This window comes from Pristiophorus japonicus, chromosome 15, assembly GCF_044704955.1.
Source record: "Pristiophorus japonicus isolate sPriJap1 chromosome 15, sPriJap1.hap1, whole genome shotgun sequence".
In the NCBI taxonomy this organism is placed as follows: Eukaryota; Metazoa; Chordata; class Chondrichthyes; family Pristiophoridae; genus Pristiophorus; species Pristiophorus japonicus.
In genome coordinates this window covers 20,030,067-20,037,203 of record NC_091991.1, presented here as the reverse complement: position 1 = coordinate 20,037,203, position 7,137 = coordinate 20,030,067, and the positions used below count along the sequence as shown (strand labels likewise).

The 7,137-nt window shown below is 46.7% G+C and overlaps 1 pseudogene; it reads right to left on the bottom strand.

Moving 5' to 3' along the window:
* Window positions 1-6,707: 6,707 nt before the first annotated feature.
* LOC139225940 (U2 spliceosomal RNA) lies at window positions 6,708-6,887 on the bottom strand (annotated as a pseudogene).
* Window positions 6,888-7,137: the final 250 nt, after the last annotated feature.

The window sequence follows — 7,137 nt, the reverse complement described above, 5'->3', positions numbered from 1 at the left end:
AGACCCTGAGCAGACTGTTCTACACATTCATACCATCTGTGAGATAAAGGGGCGGGAAATTGCGTTGTGCACCGTTTGAGGGCGGTCACAGCCACGGAAGTCCCGCCCCACGACCTAGATTCGGGTTACTGCTCCCGGGAGCAAGTGGAGCGCAAAATATACGTGACATTTGCTCAGTGGGGTGGGAGCAGAGCAGAAGGGATCAGTGAGGGGCAGAGCGCTACACGGCCGTGTAGACAGGGCCTTTCCCTTCATTAAAGGGGAGGGCCAAGCTTCCGACTCTGTGGGGGAAAAACGGCTCCCTACCCCACCAGCGGGGTGCCGGGCTGGAAGATCGGGGCACGGACCCTGAGATTCAACATCCAGCAGGCCGCGACCGGTAAGTCGGACAATTTTTTTTTCAAATCGTCACCTCTGCTTTAAATTTCACACCGCGAGCAACCTACAGCCCGGTATGCGCCCCCCCTGAAGCTATGACTGCCATCGCCCCGTGCAGCTTCAGGGGGGCGTTACTGAATTTTCGCTTCGGGATGAAATCAGTTTGCTGCGCGCGGTGATGATATCATCATCGCCGGCGAAATGGGCGCTACTGGTGACCTCCATCGCTAAACTCCCATGGAATTCCACGCGAGTCATTAGCGGTGCCGCGCACGGGCGAAAAATCCTTTGTGTCCCATTAGCGTCCCCCAGGGGTGCTAACGGGAAGCGTAAACACCCAGAATTTCTCGCCCCCACTTTCTTTCTTATCATCTTAAGTCTATTTGTTATCAAGCAATTTACCTATTGCATCAAGCAATTTGTTAGGGTCCAAGTTATCTGTATCTCTTACGATCCTAAAGACTGGTAAGGGCTCCACCGGGCCTTCATTCTTCCAGTGCAAACATTTACAACTTCCACAGTAGTTCCTCACAGCTCAGGTTACTACTCCTCAGCATTAGATTTGTTTGGGTGCCCTCCCCTATACTCTAGAGTGTGGAGGAAGTGCATCTGGGAGGGCGCTGAGCACCTCGAGTCTTGTCGCCGAGAGCATACAGAGACCAAGTGCAGGTAGCGGAAGGAGCATGTGGCAAACCAGTCCCACCCACCCTTTCCTCCAATAACTATCTGTCCCACCTGTGACAGAGACTGTAATTCCCATATTGGACTGTTCAGTTACCCAAGAACTCACGTTTAAAGTGGAAGCAAGTCTTCCTCGATTTCGAGGGACTGCCTATGATGATGATGATGACTCTTTGCAAAACCAGGTTGTCCCCACTATAGTAAAGTGACTAAAATTGTATATTGTACTTTAAGTAGGGCTGAGCCAGGGCTCAAAACAAATTATAGTCCATCCCTCTGGCTTTACCCCTTTATTCTGTTTGCTTTTTTAATTTTATTTTTTACAGTATCTTGGTGGTTAACAAGCTATGCAGCTTTATCCTGAGATCCTTCTCTTGTAGTGTATAGTGTAGTTTACTACCATTCATCTCATACTTTTGCTGCTTATTCCCTTGTGCCGGTCTCATTACCTTGCATTTTTCCAGATTAAACAACATTTGGCCTTGTCAGTTCAAGCGCCCAATATATCTGGATGCTTCAGTATTTGGAACCAATAATCTCCAGGGAAAGGATGCTGTAGCAAAGATCTGGCACAGCGGATCACTCATCCGTTGTAGAACCTGCACAATTTTCATCCCATCTGAATGAAAACCAGGCTGATTGTACAATGGGCAATATGCCCCACCTGCCCAGGCAGGTGACTTTACTGTACAAAGGGGACAACTTCATGGATGCAATATACATGGTTAGTTGCAATTTTTATAGAAATATACCGCATTCCTAGCTATTCAAGGCAGAAGAATATATTATTATTTCTCCATCCATGCATAGTTACTGTAATAATAATATTCTATTTGCAAACCCAGTTAAAGCAATGTGAGCATTTAGTGCTTGAGACCTTGTTCGTCAGTACTGTCAATGTGGCATTAGAAAGATAAACGTAACTCTAGCTGTCAGCTTAAATGTGCATGATATTTGCTGACAGAATCTGGACGCCAGTTTTTAAAGACTTCTCTCATCTATTAACTGGTGTTCCATCAACTTTTCTAATGTGATGCAAATGATTCACAAAGTTGGTGAACTACTTGATCCTAAAGAGTCAGCATTGCAAAACATGAAGGTTATTTTCCAATATCTGGTGTAGTGTCAGACACTAGACAGGAATTTAAAAGTTGGTAGTTTCTGTTTCTGTGTACTGTCTTTGAAATGTAAATATAGACTAGTGATCTAAATGGATGGAATTTCATCTTATTAGACTTAATTTCTGAATAACTAACAACACAGGAAGATTTTCTAAGATTGTCCAATTCAATCTATCTTCTATATTATATAACGTATAGAAAGATGCAACAGTATGATCTGTTTAGGATCACTTATGCTTCTTTAGTTTATATAAAACTCTGGGAATGGAAGGCAATGTGGCATTTTAAATATCTTATTAACATACGCCAATCGTGTGTTACTTCTTAAATACATTAAGAAATCAAGAAATTAAACCAAGCAGTATATATTGCTCCAGTCACCAATGTGAGCAAAAAGGTGGTTTTCCTGTTGCCCATTTAATACTAGTGCTGACTTTTTGCAGAGAAAGCAGAGAAAAAGGCTTCTATAATGTTGAGGTGCTCTGTTTTAACTGGCAGAACTTGGGCAGAAAAACTGTTGAAAAACATTTTGAATTATATAACTAGTTCTGTAAAAAATAAATCATTAAACGATATAGAAAATAAATATTAAAGTATTTTAAGACCACTTAGTTTTTGAAAGACAGGGTAGATTTAAGTGAATATATGGTATACTATCAGCTAAGTATCGAATATTTAATGTAATTCCTCATCTTACTTAATATCTTCTAATTATTAATAATGGGAGGTGGGTCACAACATTCCATTTCAAAATGCATTGAAAACTATGGTTAGCTGTATCCTGTGGATCATCCCATTATATAAGTGTCTACATTTAGCTGCAACACCTATCAGGTCTATGGATGATGCTGTTATAGGGGTATTTAGTGTTAAACTTTGCTAACATTAGCAACACAATAACGTCTTATCTCAAGAACAAATGTGGAAAAATCATAACATTAAGGGTAAGCATTGTTCTGCTTTGTAAAAATTAATTAGAGCCCTTTCAAACCTGAAATAATAGAACCTCTTCACGACCAGAAAAATCCAGGCCTCCTTAGTTATTGGATGATCGGAAAGTTCCACTGGGCCCCCCCTCCCCGTTGAAGTACTTTTCAATTCCCTCTCCCCACTCAAAACTGAGATACTGCTCCACCCTCCCCACTGAGTTCCATTTCCAATCGCTCCTTTCCCCTTTGAGTTACCTTTCGGAAGTTTTGCACTGCTGCAAGGCAGTCTCCAATTGCAGCAATATTAAAGTTGCAGGAGAGACCCAGAATCAGAGACTGACCTGCCGGAGATAATGGGGCCAAGTTTCGGCCTGAGTTGCTCCTGTTTTTTTGGAGCAACTGGTTAAGAATGGAGTATCTTAGAAATTTGAATTCTCGGCATTTAGTTTGCTCCAGTTCTAGTCAGTTAGAACAGTTTCACTTTGGAACAGAATTTTTTTTTCAAAAGGGGGCGTGTCCCGCTACTTACGCATGTTTTCAAAGTTTAGGCAGTGAAAACTTACTCCAAACTAACTTAGAATGGAGTAAGTGAAGATTTTTGTACGTATGAAAAAAACCTTGTCTGCACTTTAGAAAATCAGGCGTAGGTTACAAATTAGGCGTAGGGAATGGGGTGGGGGGGGGGGGGTTTAAAGGGAAGTTTACAAACATTAAACACTTCAGTTTTACAAATAAAGAGCCATCAACAATAATAAATGACAAATACATCAATAAATCAACCAATAAATCAATCAAAAAAAATATATAAAAATATATTTTTTTAAATAATCAATAAATAAAACATTTTCTACTTACCGACTGCAGCACCGGGAGTCCTCCAACAGCATGCTGGGACGGCCCCCCCCCATAGTGTGTCTCTGTCAGTGTCTCTATCTCTCTGTCTGTCTGTGTGTGTGTATCTCACTCTCTGTCTGTCAGTGTCTGTGTTTCTGACAGCGAGGGGAGGGGGAGAAGGGGGGTGGGAAGGGGAGAAGGGGGGTGGGAGAGAGGGAGGAGGAGGGGGGTGGGGAGGAGGAGGGGGTGGGGGGGTGGGAGGAGGAGAGGAGGTGCGAGGAGAAGGGGGGTGAGGAGGAGAAGGGGGGGAGGAGGAGAAGGGGGGGAGGAGGAGAAGGGGGGGAGGAGGAGAAGGGGGGGAGGAGGAGAAGGGGGAGGAGGAGAAGGGGGGGAGGAGGAGAAGGGGGGAGAAGAGAGGAGGGGGGAGAGGGGGAGAAGGGGGGAGAGGGGGAGAAGGGGGGAGAGGGGGAGAAGAGGGGAGTGGGGGAGAGGGGAAGAAGGGAGAGAGGGAGAGAGGATGGAGGGAGGGAAGGAGAGAGGAGGGAGGGAAGGAGAGAGGAGAGAGGGAGGGAAGGAGAGAGTAGGGAGGCAGGGAAGGAGAGAGTAGGGAGGGAGTGAAGCAGAGAGTAGGGAGGGAGGGAAGCAGAGAGTAGGGAGGGAGGGAAGAAGAGAGTAGGGAGGGAGGGAAGGAGAGCAAAGGGAGGGAGGGAAGGAGAGCAAAGGGAGGGAGGGAGGGAAGGAGAGAGGAGGGAAGGAGAGAGGAGGGAGGGAGGGAAGGAGAGGGGAGGGAAGGAGAGAGGAGGGAGGGAGGGAAGGAGAGAGGAGGGAGGGGGGAAGGGCCGGGCCCAGGACTTCGGGCTGGAATTACAGGTAGGTGGCGTCGGGTCTCGGGGGGGGGGGGGGTCGTGGAGGTCCGGGGGGGGGGGGTAAGAGTCGTGGAGGTCGGGTGGGGGGGGGAGAGAGAGTTGCGGAGGTCAGGGGTTGAGAGAGTCGCGGAGGTCGGGTGGTGGGGGGGGGAGAAAGAGTCACGGAGGTCGGGGGGGGCGCGGAGGTCCGGGGGGGGGCGCGGAGGTCGGGTCGGGTTGCCAGGGGGGGAGAGCAGGGGTCCGGTCCGGTCCGGTCGGGTGGGAGGAGTCTTATCCACGCAGCCCCAGTGAGGCCATTCGGCCAGGGCTAGGGGCTGCGTGCTTCGGGCCCCTCCCACAGTTTTAGGCGCCTGGAGCTACTGCACATGCGCGCCCACTGTAGCGTGCATGTGCAGAGGTCCCGACACTGTTTTCAGCGCAGGGACCTGGCTCCGCCCCCCACAGCTTGTACTGCGCAGTGCCCAGCTCCAGAGGACCTGCAGGGAGCCGGAGAATAGGTAAGTTTTTTTTAGGCGCACTTTGTGGCGCGAAAAACGGGCATCAAGGCGCGGCCCGATACTTGGGCCCTATCACACAACACTACGTGGAATCTAAGCAGAGGGGCTTTACGAAGTGCTCAGGGAATTCCTTGAATATTTGTTAAATTTATCTGCTGCCTGAATTCACTAAATGTTTAAGTGTTAATGGCTGAAAAAGGACCCCTGTGCAAGCTTAGACACAAATATGGGCAGAGCTTTCTTCCAGCAATTGGAAATTTAAATGTTTAGAGAGCAGGGAGGATAGTGGAATGCACACTCTTTAAATATTTAAATTAAATGAATGTTGGTTAGCTTTAAAAAGTGTCAGGAGGTCCAAACACCCCTTTGTAAACCAAAAGTGAAATGGGACTGCCGTCTCCAAGAAGTCCCATTTCATTTTGCTCCTGAACTGGATCAATGATAAACTTGCAGTATAAATGCACCAACGAGTAGGATTAACGTTTATGCTTTTTCCAAGCACTGAAACCTTGCTGTACTAGGACTGGGAGTGCTCGACACCAACACTGAATGTAGCATCAGAAAATGTTGCAGCTCTGATATTTGTCATCTTGATGAGCACAACATTCATTCAAAATAAAATAGCTGCTTAAGAGTGATGTAATTAATAACATTTTATTAATGTGATACAGCTATGTAAATTAGACATTTATCAATGGCATAACAATTCTAACATTTGCTCCAAAAGCTTTTGTATTAATCACCGTCAGCTGAGCATCACAGCTATTGCTATTGAAAGCCTCTGGCCTAGAAATTAGTGTTCGCCACGAGGTAACGGCCGCTGAAAATGGCCTCAACGCTAAGGAGAATAAATTCGTCTGGGGGTGCTGGAGATTGGTGGTGCAGCGCTAACCTTCTTTGCAACGCCTTCCTGTTGGCGTTAGTGGAGACCTCCGGAGCAAAGTTCCATCCTGAAGTGGTGCTCGAGCTTCGCGCAGCCTGTGGGAGCGAGGCTATTGTGCTTGCAAGGAATTGTGGGCAATTAAAAGGACTATGAATTAAAGGGGCAATGCACTCAGAACTAATGCAAATTAAAATACAGTGCAAAAATACAATTTTTAGGCCTTCCTGCCTTTCAAACAAAAATTTAACGTTAAAAAGAAGTTCCAAATCTGATTATTCAGCTCTGAAAGCTGAATTCTCTTCTGAACCTCAAAAAATGGAATAACTGATTTAGCACTAACACAAATAATTCAGCAAGCCGGGGAAGGGGCACCCAGGGTCTCGCACGCAGCACTCCAACTTTGTGCAGGGGTTTAAATCTGCAAGACAGATTTATTTTTTCATTCTTGTCAGATCAACTCCAGCGCCAAAGATCACTTTGCGCAATTTACACTTGATCTTAGCCAAAAGGCCGAGAGGGGAAGCTGCACCGTTCCTGGAAACACTGCCATACCAGGTCGGTGCGTGGAGTGGACGGAGCAAGCCCCTGTTCCATCTCCCTGTTCCAAAAAACAATTTAATATTTGGTCCCCATAGGGGATATTAAACTGATAAGAACAGATACTACACTTGATCTTAGCCAAAAGGCCGAGAAGCGACAGATTCTCTACCACAGGGGCCAGGAGGCCCTCCAGAAAAAAGGATGCGGGACTACATCACCGAGGCCAGCAGTGCTGCCCCCACCACCTGGCTCCAGTGCCCAAAGAAGCTTCATGACCTCAGACCACTGGTCAAGGTCAGTGAATGCATCTTCAAAAGCTGTCTCCTACCAAGTGCATCACTAGCCTCACACACTGCTCAATGCATGACTCCCACCCCGAATCACTCAACGACCAATAATCTGCACCAT